Source organism: Coffea arabica, chromosome 5e (genome assembly GCF_036785885.1).
Source record: "Coffea arabica cultivar ET-39 chromosome 5e, Coffea Arabica ET-39 HiFi, whole genome shotgun sequence".
NCBI classification, from domain to species: Eukaryota; Viridiplantae; Streptophyta; class Magnoliopsida; order Gentianales; family Rubiaceae; genus Coffea; species Coffea arabica.
The window spans coordinates 4497925-4524716 of NC_092318.1; the positions used below are offsets into that span (position 1 = coordinate 4497925).

Genomic DNA, 26792 nt, shown 5'->3' on the forward strand with positions numbered 1-26792 from the left:
ATCATCACAAACAAAAACACAAAAATAAATAAAATAAATGTTGACAATCTTTTACAATCTTAAAAAAAATCCATAAAAGAGTCCAACTCATATTTAAGACAAACAATTTGAAGAACAAACTTCCATCATTGGCATCATAAGTCAACAACACCATCTTCACAATTTGATCAATTTAATCTGAAAAAAGTTAAAAGTTTATTACAAAAATATAAATCTAATTGCTCAAACTAAAAAAAAAAAGCCAAAAAATTTTGAAAACAAAGATACAACTAAACACATAAAAAATTAATTGCTACTAAACATCACTAATTAATATGTTATATTACCAATCATTATCTTCATCACCATCCAAAAGGCGCCTTTGCTGAAATGCTTCCAAGTCAATATCATTGTCTTCCTCAACTTCACTTTCATGATCCAAATAAATAAATAAAGTAACAATTAAGGATTTATCCATATTTATAGTAAAATTCAAACCAAAAAGCGCACTTTTAGCACCTCATATTACAAGATAAAAATATATTTATTTTAATATTAGAACCAACCTTCAACTAGTTGAGAATCATTCTTAGAAAGTTCTTCGAGTTCTTCCTCCAATTCATCACAATTAAGCTCACCATCTTGTTCTTCTTCTATGATCCAAAATTTCATTTTATCAATAGATTCATAATCAATGGGATCATAAGATCTCTTTCGGTAATCAAACCTACAATAAAATACATTAGTTATAAATCTAACATTACTTTAAAAACTAAAATGTAAAAAATAAAGTAAAAATCAATTATACCTATGTTGCAAGCGCAAATTGTAGTGCATATAAACAAGATCATTAAGTCTTTGGTGCTCCAACCTATTCCTTTTTTTAGTGTGAATGCGTTCAAAAACGCTTCAATTACGTTCACACCCAGAAAAAGAAGCTGTTTGACTCAAAATTCTAATTGCAAGTTTTGCAAATTTGAAGCATCACAACCATATTAACTTCCATCAATTTTCTGCCATAATCATATTGAAATATCAAACCAAAATAAAGAATAAATTCACAATTTTTAGATATTAAAAAAATATGAATAACCTGGCTGATCAAATTTGCTATTTGCTAGTAAGAATAGCAAGTTTGTGCCCAAAACTCCCTTGCCTTTCTTGATACATTCCAACTTCTTGCAATAATTTTTTAAGGTTACACCAATTCACTTTTGTTTCAATGTAAACAAGCAAGCCATTTATAACCTCTAGATTTGTACAAAAATGTGGCACTCTCATATTAAAAGGCAGGATTCAAATAATAAGCAGCAACATGTAGACTTTTTCTCAACATTTTATCCCACTTGTCATTGATGATGTCAATATAAGGCTTGTACAATCTCTCTTTATTTCTAAACAGCCTTTTGATGCCATTTATTGCTCCAAACACGCCTTCATAAATATAACCTAATGAAAGCCTTTCATCAGTGTCACAAATATGCAATAAACGAATGATAGGGCCCATTATTTTCACCATAATCAAACAGTTATTTCAAAACATTTCATCCAAAATAATTTGCTTCACATTTTTTCCTTTTTCTATTCTCAAAAATTTTTTGTAATCCCCACTAATAACCAAAGATTGCAAACTATTCTTATGATCATACAAACTTTTTAATGCAATAAAGGTAGTTGCAAATCAAGTTTCACCTGGACAAATAATTTCTTTCCATCCGATAGTCTTTCTTAACCAATTCAAAGTGAACTTATGATTGTAGATAAAAAAGGGTCACCGTTGAAGCAAGAGATACTAGAGCTTTTATATCATTCATTTCACCAATGTCTTTCAAAATGAAATTGATGCAATGTGCAGCACACGGTGACCAACAAATGTTTAGATATCTTTCACTTAACAAAGACTCAACAGTTTTATAATTGCTAACATTATCAGTAACTAAATACACCACATTATCTGAACCAACCATCTCAACAACTTCAGCAAATAAATTACACAAATTTTCTGCACTTGTTACAATATCATATGCATCCACAGATTTAATGAAAGAAATACCGTTAGAGCAATAAACCAAAAAATTAATCAATGGTCTTTGTCTAGTGTCTTTCTATCCATCACCTATTATAGTGCAACCAGTTTCTGTCCAAGTACTTCTAAAAGAATCAACAACTAATTTCACTTCTCTCTTGGCATTTCACAATAAGTTAACTCTCAAAGAATGATAGGATGGACCTTTGTAACCATGATCCATTGATGCTATTTAATCAATAGTTTTTTGAAAATATGGAGAGTTAACAGCATTTATGAGAATGCAAGCATCATAAACCAAAAAGTAATAGCCATGTCCGTATTTTTTCATTTTTTCTTATTTTGTAAACAAGTTTTAATGGTTGGTTGAGAAGTATCACGCCTATCTTTAAAAAAAGCACGTATGCTTTTTGAAGTTGACCTTTCTCTTTCCTTTACTAGATGAACCTATCTCATTTGCTAAATGAGAAGGAATCTCTTGAACTTCATCGCCATCAAATGCATAAGTAGTGTGGCCGAATAGATTTTTCACCCCAAAATCACCCATTTTCTTTAGATTTCTACTCCTTCTCTGTCATAGATGCTAAAATAGCATGTCTAACTGCTGGGTCAACCCTTGAACATGGAACAATGCTACCTTCTTCTCATGCTAAATGCTGCTTCATTTGGTGAATGTTACCACCAGCAATTACTTTAAAACAATATCCACATGTCAAAGTTCTTCTTCGTTGCTTATTCACATCTTCCGAACAATGATTCCATGCTATATCGGACTTTTGTCTATGATTTTGACTTGCTGATGACAACTGCAGCCGTCGAAGATTGTGAAATACTACCAGTACCAGTATCCATTATCTTTCACATAGTTAATTTAGATATAATTAATTCATTGCTAAAATATAGTGTACCAATAAGAAAATAAAATTAACAAATTTTCAGTAATATAAGAAGATCAATTAGTCACATCAATAGCTCAACTGTTAACATTTGCTTTTTTCATTTACAAAAAAAAATTAAGATATAATTTTCATAGTAGACGGATTTTATGGACTGCCAAACTCATGTTCATGTATCAAGAATATTAGAAAAGTTGTCTTTTCTAATTGTAACAGTAAACAAATTTATTGGTACTACTATTTTGCATTGCACTTCGTTAGTTCTCTTATGATAATGTCCAAAGGGAAAGTGCTTTGCATTATCTACAAATATTAAGAAAGTTATTGAGTCAAATTTTGACAAACGGACTTTTGAAGTAAATTAAGATGGTTTGCTCACATAGATGACATAAATGAAAACTTGCATTTGATCTTATTAAATACAAAATGCTCCACAATCCGTAGGCTCACCTATTGGTTATCACACAAACAAACAACATCAAAGGAACAAAAAAAGGACATTCCAGATTTCTCTATTGAAGACGAAACAATGATATATAATAAAACTAAAAAAGCAATAAAATCACAATACAACAACATAGAAAAAGCAGAACAATCATTTATACAAACTGAGTCTAGTCAAATTGAATCTTTCAATGCATCATTGCTTTCCGGAAAGATGCCATCAAAAAGAATGGAACAGACAAAATTCAACCAAAGATTAATTCCTAAAAAATACAAAATTAAAAAACCAAACATGTCTAATTTTATTAATTTGGTACTACATCCAAAAAATAGCTTCTCCAAATATGACTGCAAAATAATTCATTATTCATAATTTCTTCCTTAACTAATCAAACAAAAATAAAACAACAATTGGGGGAAACAGATAAAAATTGGGGGAAAAAGGAAGAAAATATGAAAAAATCGGCTAAAGATAGTATAGAAAACAAAAATCCTTGAAAAAGGAAAAATTAAACTTACCAAGATGATGGAAAAGCTCTCGAGTCTTGGATATCTTATGAAAGTTAAAATTTTCAATTTATCTATAAATATACTAAAGATAATAGTCTGATGATCATGGTGAAGGTTTGAAAAAGATCTTGTCGTGGATATTTGGATATGGAAGGGTTATGAAGAAAAAATTGAAAACAAATCAAGAGGAGAAGCCGAGGAATTGAAGCTGAGGAAGTGAAGCAAGAAAACTGAAATGTGCCATCTACTGTGTCTTTTCTTAATGCTAGGGTTTCTTTTTTTTAATCTGATTTTTAGTTTTTTAGTCAAGTTAAGTAGAATTCTAGACAAAATGAACTTGTCTTGTGGCTGTGGTTTAGTGGTAAGAATGCCTTATAGTGGCCATGGAGACTTGGGTTCGAATCCTAGCAGTTTCATTCTTAACAATGTTTTGAATTTGGGGTGCAACGTTTGAAAATTTAAAAACCACTGGTTTATGGTTTGTACGGTTTCTAGCGATTCGACAGGTTTCTAGCAGTTTTTCATTAACTTCTGGGTTTGACACTAGACCAGACTGATGACATGTCCGGCTCATAGTCCAATTGATTGAATCAGTCGGTCCAATTCGGTTCTGAAAACATTGCCTGCAGGGACACAGCCAACGATTGTATCCATGGGTATGGACCAGTGCCACCTTCGCCTTGAACTTGTATGTCCTCTTTTTCATACTACATGAAATGATCATCCGAATGTTGATTTTTTCTTAATAAATTGTGTAATGCACAGCACGTAATCACTACGTTGATCTGCTTTTGCATATATGAATATGGAACTGACCCCTTCAAATAGGCAAATCGCTGATTCAAGACATTGAAAGTGCGTTCAACTACATTACGAAACTGAGAGTGATGGGTATTGATTTAGATCTTAGCTTTACCCACATCTTTGTCCAACTCGTATATCACGTCTTCTTTTGAATAGTGCTAAGAATCTTGGCATTATCTTATATGCCGCGTCTACAAGATAGTACTTATATACATACATAAATTATAAGAAATATGATGACCTTTTTAGCTCTATGCTCTTCAAAATACAAAAATATGCACATGTTGATGTTAAGTACTTGAAATAATACTCATGGATCGAACCTGGGGGCGGAATTGGGAAGTCAGTGTCCATTCTCAGTGTAATTTCTAACACTCGGGTATCGTGTGTGCTACCATTCCATCCGGCATACACATAAGTAAATCGCATATCATAGTTACATACAATTAAAATAATTTGTGATTGTATCCCATGCCTATTAATGTAAGCCATTTGCTCAGTTATAGGAATCAAAGCAGGGATATGAGTGCCATTTATAGCACCAATGGCATCCTGCATTTTATATAATATTTGATAGTTAGTCAAACAAAATTTAAAAGACTTCAAAGATGTAGGTATTTTGCAGATTTTATTACAGTAATAGATTTAATTAGTCCTTTTTACAAATTGCTAAGTTCCTACTCCTCATTAAGGGGGTCAGAGTTTTATATATATTTTGAATATTAGAAGATAGCAACTACTACAGCGAAATTAGCTTCACAATAACTAATTAGATAAAAAAAATTTCATGATAAAATCTAGAAGAAATTTTGACTATTTCTAACCTTGAACCAAGGATAATATTTGGTGCTATATCTTATACGTGGATACTCACCATTTGTTTGTATTTATCGAATAATCTTTTGTGTAAATTTACATAACCCTAAGAGAACTGCCACTACATTTCTATAGATAATTTCTATCGAATGTTGAAATCTCTCAACCACAACTCGAGTGCGCATGGTATGACTCAACATAACTAGAGTCATGGCCAATGACTCTTCAATTGACACATGTTTGTGGGGATTTTGCAGAACGTAGTTATTTTGCATAAGAATTTCACAAAGTCTCATGAAATTGTCAACTGTTAATCGATAATTCTCCAATATGTGTAGAAAGTGGCATGTTATTAACTCCTACACCCACTTCTAACCTGGCATATCTCTGGTACGGCAAGGCATTTTGATAAGAGATCCATCGTATTGTTCTACTTCTGGTGCAAATAACAGCATTGTTGCAGCATTTGGAATTGCCTCATCGTTATTTTTAGAATTTGAACTACAAGATGAACTATAATTTGGGATAAAGTTGGCCATGTGAAACCTAGAAAAAAGTTCACAATAGCTAACAAATAAAATCACCTATAATGCAACAACTATCAAGTGGACTAATTACTGCTACGTTTAGGACCTCGAGTGAAACTTAAATGCATAACTCGACTCTACTCTCCTACATTTTAAAGGGAAGGTGCAAGTTTTTTGTAGAAAAAAAAACTCAATTTTTGATGTGTTAAAGTTAACAAGATAGCCATTAGAGTTATTCGTAGATGGGAGATTCTCAAACCGTTGTACTCATGTAGAGGAAAACAGAAGCAAGTGGAACACCAAATCAGTGAAATGTCATCGTTTGCCTATATTATTGAAATGCAGTGTCGTTGATATATGGCTATGCAATGGCCCACCTTGCCTTTCTTGCATTACCTCAAAATTACTTAAAATGTTACACCCAAGTGGACATATTATATCAAAGTTTGGTGAACAATAGTTAAAATGCATGTATATTACCTATGTAAAAGACAAAGGAAACAGTAACTTTTATCATGTAATGACAGTTCCTAATTTAATGTACACGTTTTATTGACAAGACCAATCAATTCTAATGTCTAGCAAGCAGCGAAACTATTTAAAATATACAAATGCCTCGGTCTATTTATTTAGTTTGGCCTTTTTTGTTTAACTATTAGTGAAATGGTCATGATTTTACTATTCACCTCACAGCAAAATTGGTTGTCCAATTTTCGTCATCCAAGATATTGAATATGTCCAAAAACTTCAAGAGTTTGCATATAACCTTAGCCTTACTAATGCTTTTACTCTTATTTCCACAACCTCAGTAGTATAATTTCGAAACATGATGATTCTCAGACAAAAATGACCGATAAATGATAGGTGTGTCACTGCATCAAACACCCAAATTGGTGTTGATATAAAATTAGTAACTGCACATCAATAAACGTTGAAGGGTCTAACGTGTCATGTTTGAAAACAATGACAAAAAAAAAAAAAACCAACACTGCTAATAAACTTAAATAATGAATAAAACTAGCTAAAAATGGGGGCATCTACTACAGTTGCCTCGTACATTTGCTAATTTAATCATGGCAAATCAAAACAAAATTTGGATCTCGAGTATCAGGAATGGCCATAACATTAATACAAACTGATAAACATAAATTATAAAAGTCTTGAATTATAACAGTAATCCAATTGTACAAGTTAAGAGTTTTAAATTACCTCATTTCCCCTCCATCTTCAGGATGATGAACATTTCAATCCATGTCTCCTACTCACTGTCATTGAAGCTAAGGAACAAAGCTCGAAACTCTTCATCTATCAACTCTTGCAATAGAAACATGTGTAGCCGCTTCTCCAAATTCAAACTCTCCACAACTTTCTTGGCTATTTCTATTGAATATTTCTCCTTTGCCTTTCTTTTGCTTAAAACAATGGAGAAGAATCTGTTGAAATTGCTAAGTAGCTCTGGGTAGTTATCTGAACCGGACCTTCGAAATTTTGAACCTTTGAATCCCTCCTTCTCTGAACTGTAGGCACCACTGGACATTGGACACTTGCCCGAATTTCTTAGAACAAGACTACCATCATCGCCAAATGAAAGAAAGTGGTGAGAAGCGACAATAACAGAGCTTAATGTCACGTCTTTCCCTCTGCCAGTACATTCTCCCCTACGTCTCCGTAATGAGGGAGGCACATATTGGGGTGGTGGTTGGACCAAAAACTGAATTCGACTGTTAGTAGTATATTTGTCGTCCATCACCTCATTCCATTGCATCACCAAATCAACGCTATTTGGATGTTGAAAGTCAAGATAGTGCTTGTTTATCTAATTGGCAGAAAAAGTTATGAGGTTCATACTCTATATGTAATCCAATAAATTGTGATATGAAAGCAAGTAGCAATCAAAGTCCTACAATGATTAGCAAAAGTGCTTACCACCGTGGATCTAAATATAGTATACGAGGTTGAGTATAAGAAAATTAACAATATAATGGAGATGCAAATATAACAGGTACTATGTAAAATAAATTGAAAAAAAATAATTAGAAAATTAATTGCAGTTTCATACTATTACAAGCTCAACGCCCATCAGCAACCTCAACAAGTAGTAGTCTTTTTTTTTAACCTCAACAACGAAAATTAAAGATTCTATAGCACTCCTAACCAATAAATGCAAATAGTTTGCATATATATGCAACCATAAAACTAGTAAAAAGGATTGGGACTATGACAACATGTGGTTTACTTCCCCACAACTAGATTATAATAGGAAAATAAAAGTTGCATACAATAGGGAGTTTAATACCAACAAAACGAGATACCTTCTATCTCCTATATTAGGCATTTGTAACGATTGAATGACTAAAACAAAATGCAGAACATGTGTTGTTCCTTTTTTAGCTTATGGCATATGTCAATTGCATACAAACAATCACAAAATGAAATTCTAATTATACAATAATGCTATCTAAGTCCTACAATAACTACAGTCAACGTAAAGGTGCATATGTAGTGTAAAGAGTCATGTACCTAGTATAAATAAATTTAGTGATCTGCTCATGCTAAAAGCATTTATGCTCAGCATCCCACCCTATCCCAGTCTCTGGTTTGGAAGAATCTCCTTGAAGATGAGTAAACAACCTCCATTTTTCCACCATTCAATAGTACTTGAGTTGGCATTGACTTTCAGTGCAACTGATGTCACAATCTTGGTCAAGTAATTGGCTAACATATGAAAATTTGCCAACATGCTATGAATTGACTCCCATTTTCAATTTTTCTGCCACTCTATGTAGGTGTGCATATAGAGGTCTTCTTCTCATCTAATCAATATTTTTTGTCAGATATCTATGGACGAACAAATAAGTACTTGAAATAATAACAAAATATTGTATGCACAATCACCAAGTTCTTAAACAAATCCTTTTTAAAATCTCACCTCAAAGTAGCTTAGTAAGTTGACGTGAAAGTCATTAAAGTCGCACAAGCAATTGGCACTAACAGAAGAAGCAGGGTTGGAAGGGGATTCTGCACAATAATGCAAATTATTGCCAATGTTTTAATTATTGCATGAATTTAACCAGCAGAATGTATTAGAACTATTTTCGGGATAATGAGATGTCTTACCAACATTTGAACTTTATTTCTTCCTTTTTCTCGTAGGCATGAACACTTCTATTTGTTCAGACTTACAACTTCACAGTTTGGATTATAAAAAAAAATTAGACGAAATTAAGGAGTAGAGGATGAGCATAAGAAGTTCATGAAAGCGAAATGATTAAATGTCAAGAAAGAAAAAAATCGGTCCTGTAAGCTTGGCCTCTATATCCTAACACAAGTAAATTTACAGAAGTTGGGAGTCAAACGAAACTCTTACCTAGCAATTTGCGAAGTGGTTATCTAACTACATAATCACTTCGCAAAACATATAATAGAATAGAACACCAATTAAATTGATCAACCTATATGTCAATGGCTGCTATTTTAAGATCTATGTTGTTTGAAAAAAATAACAAAAACATATCCAATGTTGTTTGACAGGAAAAATATCCTATGTTGTTCATCGGAAGCCTTATAAGTTACAAATATTCTCATTGCCTCACCAAGTCAACGAAGTTTAAAGTCCCATAAAAGAAGCTGTTCAAATAGGTGATTTGCAGGTTTGTCATACCGTCCTAATAATAAGTGATAAGAATATATTTTACGTATTTTTTAGTATATTTTATTAGTTAATTTTGGTTTGATTATTTAGTTTTATAACTAAAATAACTAAGGTTTTGGTAAAAAACTACATTTCATGTTAAAGTGGCTAAACATTGTATTTTATGGATTTTTATGGTAAAAACTTCATATTTTGTAGGTTTAATGATTCAATCATCAAATGAAGTGCATTGAGAAGATATTTGGATGATTGAAGATGGATTAAAGTGGTGAAAATAAAATATGAAGTGTAAAAGGAAAAATGCAATTTGAATCAAGAAAAGTCAGGTTTGACAACTCTGACATGTTTTGGTATTTTGACTATATCTGGATCTACACTGATCGGTTTGAGGTGATCTTTACACCAATTTAAAGCTAAGAAAGAGATCTACATTTGGTATGAAGACATTAAAGTCCAATTCAGCCGTTTTCATAGTCCAAAAGTTGAAATACCGAAATTCAACTCAGTTGTCCAAAGTGGAAAACAGAGTTCTGACCAGTCTTTAGTATTTTGGTCATATCTCAGGCTACAAAGCTCCGATCTGGATGATTTTTAGAGCATTGGAAAGCTAATTCAAAGGGCTACAACTTTGGTGTTTTGCACAAAAGCCAGTTCAGCCTTTATGATAGAGAAAATCGCAGTTGAAGTAAGGATAAAGTGAATACGCGAGTACACAAAACGTGACTTGTAACCGCGTTTTGTGTAGGCGCGTTTTCTGGCCGCAATTCTGCAATTTGCTCAGTCAATTCTCTTATGTTCAAACTACTTTCCAGCTACAATCTGCAAGAGAATTCGGTGCACATGCTTCAGAAGACAAAAGGGCAGACAAGGTGGCTTATTTTCAAGTCAAAAACAATGATTTTTGACTATCTTAACAAAAGGAGATTTGAAGAATCATAGCAGCAAATTTGGACTGGTGGAAAGGAGCCTCATATCAGTTTTATATAGAGAACAACCAGACATTCAAATCATACGGGGAAGAGAGCTGGAAGTGCAGAAATGTAGTTCTTCCATTTCCTTTGTGTAGGATAGTTTAGCTAGTGTAGTTCATCCATTCTTGTATATTGCTAGACTAGGATTAAGATGGAAATGAAGAAGGCAAGGTGATGAGCTCAAGTGACATGGGTTACATTCCTTTCCAACTCTTTATCTTTTGTACTTGATTCCAAATTTAGTTAATATGCAAGTTCTGGAATTTATGTCTATTATGTGTTTCTAAAGTTTATGCCTTGGGTTTGGTTCAACTTTCTATAATTGTTAGTGTTTATTATTTGGTTATTTGATTGCTATGATTTGAGCAAGTTATTTAGCACTTTGACTCTTTAAATCATGATTAATCTGGTACCATTAATTGTGATTATCTAAGGTGTTGTTTCTGCAATGAAAATTGAGATTTAACACTAGTTCAAGAAGTGCTAAACCTAGGGAGTACACTCACGAAAGTAGAGGTGCACCTATGTGATTTTTAGTGATTCATTTCATGTAATTTCACTGAAAAAATGAACTTGTAGCTAATTTCATAACCATGAGAATAGGTATGGATTAGTTATAAGTATAATTGATTCACTACGAAAGTAGGATTCAAATGCATAAGGAAATTACACCATAATTAGCCTAGATGTAGTATTCAATGATCCAAATATAGCACTTGCATGAGTAGTTAGGGATACCACAACCTAAAGAGCATTTATTTGTTATTTTGTATAATTTCAGTAGGATAAATTTGTTATAATTCATTGATAGTCTAAATAATAGAGAAGCTTTAGTAATACCGGTAATTGTTCACTCTTCCCTGTGGGATCGACCCGATATATACCCTAAACTACTAGTTGATCTGTATACTTGAAAGTGAACGGGTGTAATTCGGTATTTTTTAACTTGCACGTATGTAAAATACTCGTCAAGTTTTTGGCGCCGTTGCCGGGGAAGATTTGGCAATATCTGTGTGAAGAGCAACTTTATTAGTTTAGACATTTTATTAGTTGTTGTGTGAATGTTATTTTCTGTTATTTTAGTATTTTATATGTGTATGTGTTTTATCACCTAGTCTTCTTACTAATTTTGCTCTTAAGTTGTTTAAAAGCAATTTTAGGTAATGAGGAGGGTAGGTCAATTTGGAGGACAATGCTTGAGAAGTGGAAGATTGGCAATGGATGGTTACCAAGTGCAAAGCTCCTTCAACAGAGGTAACCAAGAATTTACTGATTGTATGTCTTTTGAAGATGGTTTAAAGTGCTTAAAGGCAAAATTTGATGTTATGATGTTACAAGTTCAAATGGACACAATTATGCATGAAATTGAGCAAGGGAGGAATGTTAATGATTTTAATTCTTATCATGTGATTTGTGACTTGTGTGGAGGTTATCATGCTACTAATACATGTATGCAAGTACAAAATGTGGATTATTATGATGAATTAGAGCATTACAATCCTTGCTTTGATCGATATAATGCTAATTTGAGCAATTCTTCTGCTTATGGTTGGAATAATCAATGTATTTATAGTAATTCTTCATATTTTTACGATTACCAACCGGAATGTGTCTAATATGAATCAAAACCATCTTGGGAGTTAGCAATAGAAAAAGTAGCTAATGATTTTAAACCATCTTGGGAGTTAGCTTTAGAAAAATTAGCTAATGTGACTTCTGACCGTTTTGATAGGATTAAGAAAAGAATAGATGAATTAACTTCTCACTTTGGCAGAATAAATGAGCAATTATCCCAACTAATTATCAATTATAGATAATTTCATAGTCAAATTGTCATCAAAAATCAACATGCCTTACAGGAACACGAAAACCACTTATCCAGGCAATTGGACCCGTGAAAGAAGATGGTGAATAAGAAAGTGAAAAAAAAAACAAATAGACTAAAATGAATATAGATCCCTGAGATCGAATTCAAAAATATATACATACAACAGGGAGAATTTCCAAACCAAACCCTAACAATTACAGTTGATTTTGTTCTAAAAAACACTACTGCAATCAAATTGAGCAAATTGTAAGGGCAATAAAACTTGGATAAGGGTAATTACTAACCGCTGCACACCAAATTGTTCAAGTTCAAGGCAAACGAATAGAGGAATATCTGTTTATGACTAGCTCCCTTCCTTACAGTGGCCCAACAAATCAGAGACCGGTCATAAGCGATGAAAGTTTGAATCAGTTCCGATCAGTCATCCTTTTTGTTGACTATTTCTTGTGTATTTCCAAATCTAAATCCAACGTCACACCTTTATAGTACTTAGCGACAAATCGCTACTCACACAGGAAATCAATACGCTATCACTTTGTGGCAGAAAAATCAATTCCTTCGGCAGATGTTGATAGTAGCAGCCTCAGGTTGCAATTGTCGAACAGCTTTTGCAGTTGTTGATTGGAGAAAACGAAGTTATTGAAAGTGCAAGAGGAAAGGTGAAATAAAATTATCGAAGATAGAAGCAGTTTTAGATTTGCTTTACCAAGACGATAATTGTGTAACGATACAAAAATGAAACTATAGTTAGTGTAGTCTCACGCAATTATAGGAAACTGCAGTGTTGCTTTCACGGTCAAGAAGTGGGAATGGGTTTGCTTATTCATGTCCACGTGGGTTACATGTGAAGTATCAGATGTTTGGTTTCTAAAGAATAGCCACTTAGGAGTTTTTTTTTTTGTAAGAATGTACATTGTGATTATTTGGAACTACTTGTTTGTTATTCAAATACCTATTTTACATATTTTTTTGAAAAAATCCAAAAATTATCTATCCAAACACTCTTCCTATTTTTTGGACCCTCAACTTATTATTTTTAACTAATTAAGTTCTCAAATAGATAGCCGATTCATTGCAATATCTAAAGTATACTAAACATAGATACGTACGTCATAGATATGTAAATATAACATAAAGTTCTAGTTGCAATATCTAGAGTACATTAAACTTAATATAGATACATACAAATTTGAAAATCATCCAAAACAGCAAAATCAATCAACATAAAAAAAGCATTGAAACTTTAAAATTATCTTGTATCCAAAATGAATAACTTCATCCCAATGTATCTGTGCATGTTTTCTAACCATAAAATCTAATAAAATATTAAACTTAAAAATTATATGATTTATCCATAAGTGACAGATTAATCTCCAAAACCAGTTAAACCCGCGGGAAAAACATAATAGTGAATTACCAATTCTTTTCAATAAATTCAAATAAAACACATTTTGTAGCATTGATGAAATTTTCTTGCTAAGTTAATTTGAATCTTTTCATCAAGTTGTTATTCATGTTATCTTGTCAAACTGACAACAACCATTTTGGTTTGTCATGATTTTCTCAAACATACTAACCACGAAATTTCAAACTCCAATTGTTGACTATTTTTATTAGTTGATTTGTAGATAATGGTGGATCCAAATTTAGGTAAGCTTTGCGTCAAAACATTTCTTCATTTTTAATTTAATTTCTTTGCTATTTCCTCAAATAGCAGTTTTTTATTGCTTTCCTTGAATAGATTAGTCTCTGATGGAGAAAATTTAATTCTTGTATGACTCAACCACATATGATCAAATTAACTACTAGAAAATAGTTTGAGGACACATTTAGCAAAAATTTAAAAATCAATTTGATTATAGTGAAAAAAAGTTAAGGACAATATACATCTTTGTTTCCTGTAATCTTATCGACCATAGCAACTATGAAAATTCAAACCACCAATTGTTGGTCATTTTTCGATCAACTTGCGAATGTTAAATATGAGTTATTCATACTCGAAAGTATATTACAGTTACATTAGATTTACAAGGCATTATGTACATCAAACATTATAAAATATTACTTTGTAGATAGTGGTTCTTATTTTTCAGAGAATGTCTTATGGTTTTTGACAATTATCGAGGCTAAATCTAGTAAAGAAACAATAATGTGCAAAGAAAAAATTGATTTTCATATTGATTCTAGGAATTGTTACTAAACACCCGTTACTAACTTCGTATTCAAGTATTTTCCAACGTACTATTTTAATTTCAAAATGCCAATAATTACATTGATTTTCATGAGTAATTTAAAAAATATATCAAGGTTGCATATTGAATTTTATAAAACTAGTGTTGATTTATATGAGATTCTAGAAAATTCAAGTAAATTTTTAGTAAATCGTAGACTTTAGAACAAATTTTGTGATAGCAAATTTGCTAAAGTTGCCTTTCTAAGTTGAATTTGATTTTCTTAAGTGGCAACATGTTTTAAAGTCAATTTTGAATGATTTGACTTCAATATTAATTATAAGAAGTTGTCTACAATGCGTCTTTAAAAATTAAAGTAGCAGTATTTTAAATTAACTTGCAATACTATAATGGCGACATTTCTTAGGCAGGGGAACTGAGGTTGAATGGGGTGTTAAAGGCAGTGTTATGCCTAGTAATAATTTTAAGAATTTTCAACATAAATAGTATAAGAGCCAAAGGGCTCTTAGCTCAAGTTTCGTCTTTATCGTCATCACGTGCGTTTGTGCATGTGTGCTGAATTTTTGGTATGACGTCGTTTTACTTTGTCAACATATCAAAGGTAATTCGATGTCGTTATGTGCGCTATGCTTGTGTCTTGAACAAGTGGTATGAACTCTGCCACACTTTTATCTGCCTCTTTTTTTTAATTTTCTATGGTTAGATGCGCCATTCTTTCTCTTTCTTCTTCTTTCATTGCTCTCTCGAAAATTAACCTTAAAGGATAAAACTATAGCCTAACTGGGAGCATATTTTTCCTAGAACATTCTCTCAATGGCTTTACTACGACTATTGCTAATAGTTCGCTCTTAACTTTGTATGAACAGCCAGTGATGGAATCTTGTGGGATGATCTGATGGAAGCATTTTCGGATTTGATTTTAAAACCACAAGAGGATCATACCTAAGGATCTATAAATATATTCATCTTCCAACTTTTCTTACTTTTCTAACTTATCTTTTCTCTCATTTTTTTTCCTTAGAATTGGTTTTATGTTTTCTCTCATTCTTTTCCTTAGAATTAGTCTGTATATGAATCCCCCAAAAATATGTGGCTGTACACAATTAAAGAAGACATAGATAATGATTTAAAGATTAGGAGGGGTTCACTGCATAAATGCGCGGTGGATAAATGTCTAATTTTACCCACTTAATTTACAAATAATTATAACGGTAGTGGATGTGAATAATAAATAAAATATTTAGAGTTGTCGTCTTAGAAAGTATATAATTAGTTCAAAATTGTAAAAATATGAAATTCAAGAGATGAAAATTATGATACAATGCCTTTAAAATATGTAATAGGGTATAAGAAAAATATGATTAGGATGTATACACCTAGCCATTGGTCCAACATACAAATTATGTTGTGGTGTCCTCAATATTTATGAAAATCTCATTCTTAAAAAGCATCTACATTAACTTATTTGCATTGCTTAACATAATTCAAAGAATAAATTTTATATACACTGACAGTGTGTACACTATCACGATTGGATGCATGACACAAGTAAAATTTGGATTTTAAATTTAAATTCAAATGAGTTGTCATGTATCAAATGGTGATAGTGTATACACTGTCACTGTATAAAAGATTAATCCTAATTCAAAACTCATTCTCAACATATTCTTATCTTTTGAGTTTTTTAGGAAAGCAACCTCACAATTTTTGCACAGTTTTGCTGCAAGAGAGGTTTTACAGCATTATGCGATAAGGCCAATCAAAAGAAAAATAAAATTCTCTAAGAAATACCAAGGATATACATCATAAAGGTACCTCTTTCTTTCTTTCTTTTTTTTTTGGGTACATTGGAAGAGGTCATAACCTCTTAAATAGAAACAAAATGAGGATATGCAACTCCTAACACATCCGCTCTCAACAAATCTTACATCTCTACTGGGATGTCATCAAGAACTTGTAACCCTGATGGACAATAGATGTTGGATTTGCCCAATCAATTTGCATATTGAATGCATTCCCTCCAAATATGATTTAGCTAGCAGTCCCAACTTCTTTGCTTTAACTTTTGGATCTGAATAAGAAGATTGTAATCTAGTGAGTTTTAATACCTAAACTTTTTACTAAAATTGCTCCTACTACTTTAGTTAGAACAACTAAGGAAAGGAAGGAATTTGTTAGTCAATGCAAGAAAAAGATCAATCAAGTGGATTTACATGTACCCTTGCAATAGTAAGGGCATAGATGACTGACAACATATCCTTCACATCATGCAAGCCAATCTCACACCTATCATTTGGAGTTGCTCCATGACCACCATGCAACAACTATTTAATTGTTTTAAAAGATACAAGCTAAACTGCTAAATGAAAATAAGAGGTTTGACACATGCAAAAAACTCATCAATGGTTTTCAAACAAAATTTACTTTCAGTTTTGACATTATGTACAACTAAAAACTAATAAAATTTAAGTACAAACATGTGTTGCAAAATCCAACTTGGCACGTTTTCTATATAGGAGAATAAAAAAATCAAGAAAATTTCTCAAGAAAATAGGATAAAAGAAAGTTTCTGAAAAATTTCAACTTAACTTTGATACTTTTAACCAAAGGATAACAAAAAATCAGAACAATACACAAAAATAAAATATAAAAGAAACTTTTCATGAAAGGGAGAGGAAGGAAAGAAAATATGATTGGCATTCAGAGGAGGAAGAAAGAGAAGAAGATAGCAATAGAAGAAAGAATGAAGTAGAAGGGGAGGAAAAATTGAAAAAGAAAAGAAAAGAAAAGATCTGTCTAGAGCAAATTATAACCTCATAAGTAACTCAAAAACAAAAATAGGATATGAAATAATTTTCTTGTATACTACATGTTGACCAATATTTACAGTCTCAAAACTAGCCAGAATTTCTCAAATTTAAATAAGTCGGTATCTTATTATTTCTTTATTAGCAAAAAGAGAACATATAACATCATATTTTACCGTTCCAAACAAATTGATGCAAAGTAGACCATAAAGCTACCAAGTAGCTTGAATTTTCATTAAAGTTAAGCAGTCAATATTGAACAGTAAAACTACAAGTCAAAACACAACTATATAAGTAAATGGCATAATGAACTTTAGGAGAAATAGGAAGAGACACAAAAGAAATTTACGAAATGTATACACCAAATTTTTGTCAATTTTTTATGTTTTCTTGAATTTTTTCTATTTAATGAGTTATTTATTTTCTTGCATTTTAATGTGTGTTTTTCTCATTTTGCAGGTTTGTTCTAGGAAAAAAAAAGAAACAAAAAAAAAAGAAAAAGAAAAGATAAAATCTCCCCCTAATTATTTCTCTTTCACCAAATACACTATTGATCCATTTTTGCACTCAATATCTCCATGCATCTTTCTTTTTATTTGGTGAGGAACTCATCATTTGATCAACAAAAATTCCATTCATCTTTTCTTTGACACTCTCTCAGCTCATTGGCAAATGGCCACAACACAAACAGAGAAAAAAAAAAAGAAAACCCCTAGCTCTCGGCATATCTTCTTCTTTTCTTCAAAAGCCACACAACAAAAAAAAAAGAGACTCTACTGTCTCCCTCAATCTCACTCACTGTCGGCCATCTTTTTTTTCTTCTCCCAACATACTCACACACAACATAAAAAAAAAGGGACAGCAGCCGGTTGAATTGAAGCTTGAAATTGCATAAAAAAACTTCACCCAAGGGAATACAACTTTCATTTAGGTACTTCTTTTTTCTTTTTTCCAGCTTTTCTTTTTCTTAATTAATTAGATTAAATACATGTTTAGCTGCTTGTTTGTTGCTTTATTTCACTGGTTTTGTTATTGTTATGTTGTGGAAGATTTGGGGTTCAGCTACAAGCAAGATTAGGCAAAAGAAAATAGCTTTTGTGTATGCATGCTACATGTTTGATAAAATGCTAAAATAAAAAAACAAATCAAATTAGTGAATCTTTTGTACTTATTTTTCGTCAAAATAGATTATTGTAGTTGGCACGAGGTTCGAAAATGTTGGATTGTCTAAATATTTTGGAGTTTTGAGCATTAAAAGCATTGGAATATTTTTTTTCATTTGTGGGCTATTTTTACTTAATGTATCATTTTGTTGTTGTTTTCTTGTCAAACAAAGAGTGTAGTTGTAATGTAGAAGTTGTAACGAGTGTTGTAGTATAAATTTTATAGTTTTGGTGAAGGTTTGAGTGTTTTTAAAAAAATAAAAAACTAGGCTGTCTTTTTTCTATTTTTGCCACTTTTGGTTCATTTTTTGAAAAAATTAAGCCCAAAAACGGATTCTACGCGAAAAATCGAGTGGGAGTGTGTGAGGACCCGAAAATTCCTTTAGAATTTCATCCCATTTTTGAACCATTAATTTATATTGCCCTCTATATTTCTTTACTTGGCTATTTAACTATTTACTAGGCTTAAATTTCGTAGTGATTTCATTAGTTAAGTCAAGAGTTTTACTTTTACTTTAAAGTTAGAGTAGTTAGGGTTTTGGTACATTTTGGTAGTGTGATCAATCAGTGAGGTGTGTGTGCTACAATTGATGGATAAGAATGGGTATTAAGTAAGAGGATGTATGTGATTAAAAGTGCTAAGAGTAAATTAGTGACGCATAAGTTAAAACAAAAGTACAAAAGAGTTAAGAAAATAGACTTGAACCGACGTGCGCCATTTGTTACCGGTTGAGTACACCACTTGACCGATACTTTCTTTCCTTAATATCCTTATTTTTATTTTATTTAATCTTTCCCAAAATTAACCCTAAGCTAGCTGAAATTATTGACCAAGAGAAGGAAAGAAAAGAAAAAAAAAAGAGGAAAAATCTTGACTCGCCAAGTGTCGACGATCCATAACATGTTAACTAAGAAAGCTTTCTTCCCTTCTTATCTTTCTTTTGGCCAAACTTTCTCTCATTTTTTCTTGTCATGACCGAAATTAGAGATGAGAGAAAATTTCTCCAAGTTCCATCTTGATTCCTAACTTGATTTTGTGGGGAAATCAACCTTAAACCCTAAATTCATCCATAAAAGGTTGCAACAAGGAAGGAAGAACCTTGGTATGGTGTGATTTTGAGGGAAGAAAGCTATGATTTGCTACTCTCCTTAGGAATTGAAGGTAATATTGGTAAGGAACTACCTTTTTCCTTTAATCTTGCATTCAAGTGAGCATATGACTTGAATATGGAAATTTTGTGGTTGGTTTCATGGATTTGTGATGTTGTTGGAATTTTTCAGCTTTTATTTATATTTTTCAGTCATGAATTAGGAGTTTCTAGCTTTGATTTGGATATGAAAGTTGAGATATGAAGAACTCTAGCTTTGGTATAAAACTTTAGCTTCAAAATAGGATTTTCCAGCTTTAGATGTGAAATTTCAGCCTTGCTAGAGGATTTTCAGCTTAAGTATATGTTGATTATAGCTAATTTTGTGGCTAAAATAAGTATTCTATATATCCTATATCTTGTGAACTTGATTTGTGGCTGTCTTGTGGTGTTGAGTGGGCTGATTTGAGAAGAAAATGTAGCCTTGAAATGGCTGAAAAGATTGGCAAACACAAAGGAAGTGCTGTTGAAATTTTTTAACAGGAGACTTTGAGTAGTTTTACGAAAACTGTTATATATTGGTGTAGAAAAATCTAAATTGAGTTTCGTTTGTTGTATTTGAAACTGGACTCATAGATCTTTTAACCGTGTAAAAATCGGGGGTTGGTTCAACTCCTATAAATACCAGCAAATTTACAAAATTGCTTGAAAACTCATGACTGTTCTGTTTTGTACATGAGACAGTAGTGATTTTGAACTGAAAATTTGACTAACTTATGAGTTGAATATCATGAAGATATCATCTAAAGTTTATTAGTACTTCAAGTCTATTTTATAATAGTGCAAGTTTTGTGATTTTTGGATCTACGGAACTCAAGTTATACTTTTTCAAAAAATGTCGCCAAAGCTGAAAATTTTGTCAAATGAATTGAGTGGAACTTGAAAAATTTGGAGAAAATTTTTCTAGCTCTTAAACTTTAATTGGTGTGATTTTGGATGGTTTTGTAGCCTTAAACAAGTATATTTCATAGTCCTAGGAATGCACTTGGACATTTTTCGATTAATTTTCAAGTTTGTCTTTAACTTTTGGGTTTTGAACGGCCGATTTTAGATAGGCGTATGGCTCATGATTAAAATTTAAGTGAGCACCTTATTAACCTAAGTTTTGAATGCTCGAACATTGACATCTTGTCTTGGTTACTTTTAGGGTTTAACGGTGGAAACGAGCACGACCCAGAGTCGAACATGTAACTTTGGTCTATTTTAAAAGGTGAGCGTTTCTTGCATGTGGATGCTTTAAATGATTATGTGAAATATTGTGAATATTGTCTAAATGTTAAATGCTTTTCAATGATTGTTAAATGGATTTTTGATGGGCGAGTGTGTACTTTATTGCACTCGACCCACGCAAAAATAAATTTTCAATGATTGAATGCTATTTGTGCATGAATGTAAGCCTTTTGGCTGAATTGAGCCCTTTACCTTCGTTGCCAGTCAACTCGAGCTAGAAGCGGACTCGGTCGGGCGGCTGGTGACTCTGGAACAATGTTTGGTATATTCGAATACAACCACGAAATCTGGTCGAGAATTGACCAGTGAATTTAATGCAATGAAATCAATGAATGAATGACAATGAACATTGAAGGAGTTTTCACTGTTAAATATTTTCTAATGACAGAGGAATAAGGGAAATGATTGGCGACTTAATGACTAAATGAATGGTTTCAAGTGAGCACGTATCCTTTCAATGAATGAATGTTTATTTCTTGAATGACTGTTTATTATTGTGCAAAGTGCTCCAACTGTTAAATGCCATACTTCCATGGTTTCTCTACCTGATTGCTTGTTTGGGAACCTCACTGAGATTTTATTTCATTCTGTTAGTTTTTTTTCCTTACAGGAGTGAAGGCCGGAGTAAGTAGGCATGAACTAGTGTATATGATGTCTTATACTTGTACTTTTGTAGATAAGACATATTTGAACTCTTTGAAAATGTAATCCTATGCTTTACTCTTAAATTGTAAATTTTCAAGAACGTTAGTGAGGGAGTCCTGGCGAGAGTTCGGCAGGTGGTCCACCAAACCCTTGGGTACGCCCTAGGGGGAGGTGGGATCGTCACAGGTGGTATCAGAATCACTTTGCGTGGTCTTTACGCGGGGTGAATTTGGGCCAAGTGGTGTTATGGGCCCTATTATGTGAATGAGTAAAGGATTAAGTACTCTTCTGGAGTATAAGTTATGAATCATGAATGTTATAGGCGTAAAATCCTTATCATGATATTTCAAGAAGATAGATATGTACGTCAGATAAAAATCTCTAATATAAGTGATTTACTCTTGGGACCGGCCGGCTCGAGTTGTAAATTATCCTATTTTTGGATTCTTGTACCCAAATACTAAAGAGTTGATACTTTTATGACGGTTACGAATGAAATTGAGGTAAGTCTGAAAGATGTGATTGGGTCATACTCATATGAATTGTTTATGGATCGAAAGAATAGGTTATTACCTTAGAATGACATTTCTAATGATGTATTTGAATTTGTACCTGCAATTGAAGCTGTTTGTACTTTGACTAGTTTAAGATGCTTGTGGTTGAAATAGTAGAAGTGAACGTAGCCAAGGGAGGTCAAGGGTATGCAGGCTCTAATGAATTTAATCTTGAGTCTAAGGTAGGGCAACCTGCAGCCAAAGGAGAAGTAGAATTAGTTAGTTTGATAAAGACCTAGGTTAGAGATTCAAGAATGCAGGACGTGGGTGTAGGTAACTGGGATGACAAGTCATTTCTTGTTCTACCACTGTATATATGCTGCTAGTGACGTGTCAATACTAATGTGTATAGTATTTGCTTTGTTTTATGCACTTGGTTTTGATCAAATAATATGTAAAGTATCTTTGCAACCTGATGAATGAGTTTGGAATGCTATAAGTGTACAAAGTGCATTTTCTTATTTTTGACTGTGTGATTTAAAAATATCTTTCTTTTTCTGTTATAGTCAATTTATTTTGTTTATATGCTACAAAATCTTTTGAAAAAAAAAAAAGAAAAGAAAGAAAATGGTATGGAGGGTAGGCGAAATCAAGGACGAGAGGCTAGTCGGAGACATGGGGTAAGCCGTGGACGTGAAGGTAGGCAAGTACAAGAACCAAGAGAAACAAGAGACACGGCGGCGGAGCAGCAACAAGAACCAAGGGCCGAAATAGGAGATCAAGTAGCAACGGCAATACAACAAATGGCTAATGTCTTAGCGCAATTGGTAGAGCAACAAGGCCGAATTCCAGTGAATCAGCCTAAGAACCCTGAAAATGAAGAGGACAGGGCTCTAGAGCGTTTTCAAAAGTTTGTTCCTCCTAAATTCCTTGGAGGGTCTGATTCAGAGACGGCTGAGCATTGGTTGGAGGCTATGATTAATATTTTTACGGCCTTGAATTATACGGAGGAAAGACAAGTAGCATTTGCTGTCTTTTAGTTTGAAGGACCCGCTTGGGTGTGGTGGAATGTTATTAGGGCAAAATGGAAGAGAGAACATACGGCGTGGATTTGGGTAAAATTTATGAGAGAGTTTAATGAGAAATATTTTTCACCTCTGGTCCAAGAGAAGAGAGAGGATGATTTTATTAGATTACGTCAGGGAACCTTAAGCGTAGCCGAATATGAAACCCAATTCCCTAAATTATCTAAGTTTACTCCTGAACTAGTGGTTATGGAGCAAAGGAGGGTGAGACGGCTTATACAAGGGTTGAATCTGGAAATCCAAAAAGCTTTAGCAGCTGCTCAAATTAAACTTTTACTGAAACTCTTGAGAAGGTTCAAAGGATTGAGAATGCAAAAGCACAGGTACAAGCTTTTCACGCACACAAAAGGAGTGCACCTAATAGTATACATGGAGACTTTAGAGAAAATGCAACACCTTCCAAAGTAAAAAGAACAAACCATTTACCCTATCCAACATGGACAATAGGAATGCTAGAAGAAGGTTCTACAAGGGGAAGTGAAGTGGAAAAAGAGCAACAACAGGGAATTCCTGGAGAAGGCCAAAAGGTGACTTCTCGTTTGACTTGTGGATACTGTGAAAAAACAAATCACACTGAAGATGATTGTTGGAGGAAGGGGCGAAAGTACTTAATTTGTGGGGGTACCGACCATCAAATTAGCAACTGCCCGAAAAACCAGCCATGAGAGAATAATGCTCAACAAGTAGATAGAACCAAATCTAGACAAGTTAATGAAAGAGAGAACCGACCAAAAGTACCAGCATGGGTATATGTTTTGGACAAGCAACAAGCTCCGGAATCATCTGAGGCAATGGAAGGTAAAAATTTCGAGAACGAAATTTTATTAAGGGAGAGAGTGTGAGGACCAAAAAATTCCTTTAAAATTTCCTCTCAATTTTGAACAATTAATTTATATTTTCTTCTATATTTCTTTACTTGGCTATTTAATTATTTACTAGTGCTAAATTTCATGGTGATTTCATTAGTTGAGTTAAGAGTTTGACTTTTACTTTAAAGTTAGAGTAGTTAGGGTTTTGGTGCATTTTGGTAGTGTGATCAATCAGTGAGGTGTGTGTGCTACAATTGATGGATAAGAATGGGTATTAAGTAAGAGGATGTATGTGATTAAAAGTGCTAAGAGTAAGTTAGTGACTCATAAGTTAAAACAAAAGTACAAAAGAGTTAAGGAAATAGGCTTCAACCGACGTGCGCCATTTGTTACCGGTTGAGTACACCACTTGACCAATACTTTTTTTCCTTAATATCCTTGTTTTTATTTTATTTAATCTTTCTCAAAATTAACCCTAAGCTAGCCGAAATTATTGACCAAGAGAAGGAAAGAAAAAAAAAAGAAAAAGAGGAAAAATCTTGGCTCGCCAAGTGTCGACGATCCATGACATGTTGACTAAGAAAGCTTTCTTCCCTTCTTATCTTTCTTTTGACCAAACTTTCTCTCATTTTTTCTTGTCATGACCGAAATTAGAGAGGAGAGAAAATTTCTCCTAGTTCCATCTTGATTCCTAGCTTGATTTTGTGGGGAATCAACCTTAAACCCTAAATTCATCCTGATTTTGAGGGAAGAAAATTGTGATTTGCTACTCTCCTTAGGAATTGAAGGTAATATTGGTAAGGAACTACCTTTTCCCTTTAATCTTGCATTCAAGTGAGCATATGACTTGAATATGAAAATTTTGTGATTGGTTTCATGGATTTGTGATGTTGTTGGAATTTTTACTTTTTAGCCATGAATTAGGAGTTTCTAGCTTTGATTTGGATATGAAAGTTGAGATATGAAGAACTCTAGCTTTGGTATGAAATTATAACTTCAAAATAGGATTTTTCAGCTTTAGATGTGAAATTTCAGCCTTGGTAGAAGATTTTCAGTTTAAGTATATGTTCATTATAGCTAGTTTTGTGGCTAAAATAAGTATTCTATATTTCCTATACCTTGTGAACATGATTTGTGGCTATCTTGTGGTGTTAAGTGGGCTGATTTGAAAAGAAAATATAGCCTTGAAATAGCTGAAAAAATTGGTAAATACAAAGGAAGTGCTGCTGAAATTTTTTAGTAGGAGACTTTGAGTAGTTTTGGAAAAACTGTTATATCATGGTGTAGAAAAATCCAAATTGTGTTCCGTTTGTTGCATTTGAAACTGAACTCATAGATCTTTTAACCATATAAAAATTAGAAATTGGTTCAACTCCTATAAATACCAGCAAATTTACAAAGTTGCTTGAAAAATCATGACTGTTTTGTTTTGTACATGAGACAGTAATGATTTTGAACTGAAAATTTGACTAGCTTATGGGTTGAATATCATGAAGATGTTTTCTAAAGTTTATTAGTACTTCGAGTCTATTTTTTAATAGTGTAAGTTTTGTGATTTTTTGATCTACGAAACTCAAGTTATACTTTTTCAAAGAATGTTGCCAAAACTGAAAATTTTGTCAAATTAATTGAGTGGAACTTGGAAAATTTTGAGAAAACTTTTCTAACTCTTAAACTTTAATTGGTATGATTTTGGATAGTTTTGTGGTTTTAAACAAGTGTACTTCATAGTTCTAGGAATGCACTTGGACATTTTTCGATAGATTTTCAAGTTTGTCTTTGAGTTTTGCGTTTTAAGGGGTCGATTTTAGATAGGCGTATGGCTCATGATTAAGGCTCAAGTGAGCACCTTATTAACCTAAGGTTTGAATGATCGGACCGTAACATATTGTCTTGCTACTTTTAAGGTTTAACGGTGGGAACGAGCACAACCCAGAGTGGAAAGTTTAGCTTTGGTGTACTTTAAAAGGTGAGTGTTTCTTGCATATGAATACTTTAAATGACTATGTGGATTGTTGTGAATACTGTCTAAATGTTAAATGTTTTCCAATGATTGTTAAATGGATTTTCGATGGACGAGTGTATACTTTATCATACTCGACCCATGCAAAAGTGAATTTTCAATGATTGAATGCTACTTGTGCATGAATGTAAGTCTTTTGGCCGAACTGGACCCTTGCCCTTCGTTGCCACTCGACTCGAGCCAAAAGTGGAATCGGTCGGGTGGCTGGTTATCCTGGAATAATGTTTGGTATACTCGAGTATTACCACGAAATTTGGTGCAGAACTGGCCAGTAAATTCAATGCAATGAAGTCAATGAATGAATGACAATGAACACTGAAGTAGTTTTTACTGTTAAATATTTTCTAATGACGGAGGAATAAGGGAAATGGTCGGTGACTGAATGACTGAATGAATGGCTCCAAGTGAGCACGAATCCTTCCAATGAATGAATGTTTATTTCTTGAATGATTGTTTATTATTGTGCAAAGTGCTCCAACTGTTGAATGCCATACTTCCATGGTTTCTCTACCTGATTGCTTGTTTGGGAATCTCACTGAACTTTTAGTTCATTCCGTTAGTTTGTTTTCCTTACAGGAGTGAAAGCTGGAGCAAGTAGGCAAGAACTAGTGTATATGATCTCTTGTAATTGTACTTTTGTAGATGAGACATATTTGGACTCTTTGGAAATGTAATCCTATGCTTTATTCTTGGATTGTAAATTGAGTTTGAATCGTTAGTTGGAAATGGAACTTTTATGTTAA

General features: G+C 32.9%; 2 long non-coding RNA genes across 2 annotated transcripts; one reads left to right on the plus strand and one right to left on the minus strand.

Annotated features, from left to right (window-relative positions):
• LOC140006190 (uncharacterized) lies at positions 1 to 4086 on the minus strand. The gene is made up of 4 exons (XR_011813826.1): positions 3865 to 4086; positions 546 to 706; positions 327 to 407; positions 1 to 177 (listed from the first exon to the last, which is right to left on the minus strand). It is a non-coding gene; the product is annotated as an uncharacterized lncRNA (long non-coding RNA).
• A 13931-nt stretch (positions 4087 to 18017) lies between these two features.
• Positions 18018 to 26792, plus strand: LOC140006192 (uncharacterized). Its single transcript, XR_011813827.1, has 4 exons — positions 18018 to 18383; positions 20911 to 20973; positions 25934 to 25995; positions 26626 to 26792. It is a non-coding gene; the product is annotated as an uncharacterized lncRNA (long non-coding RNA).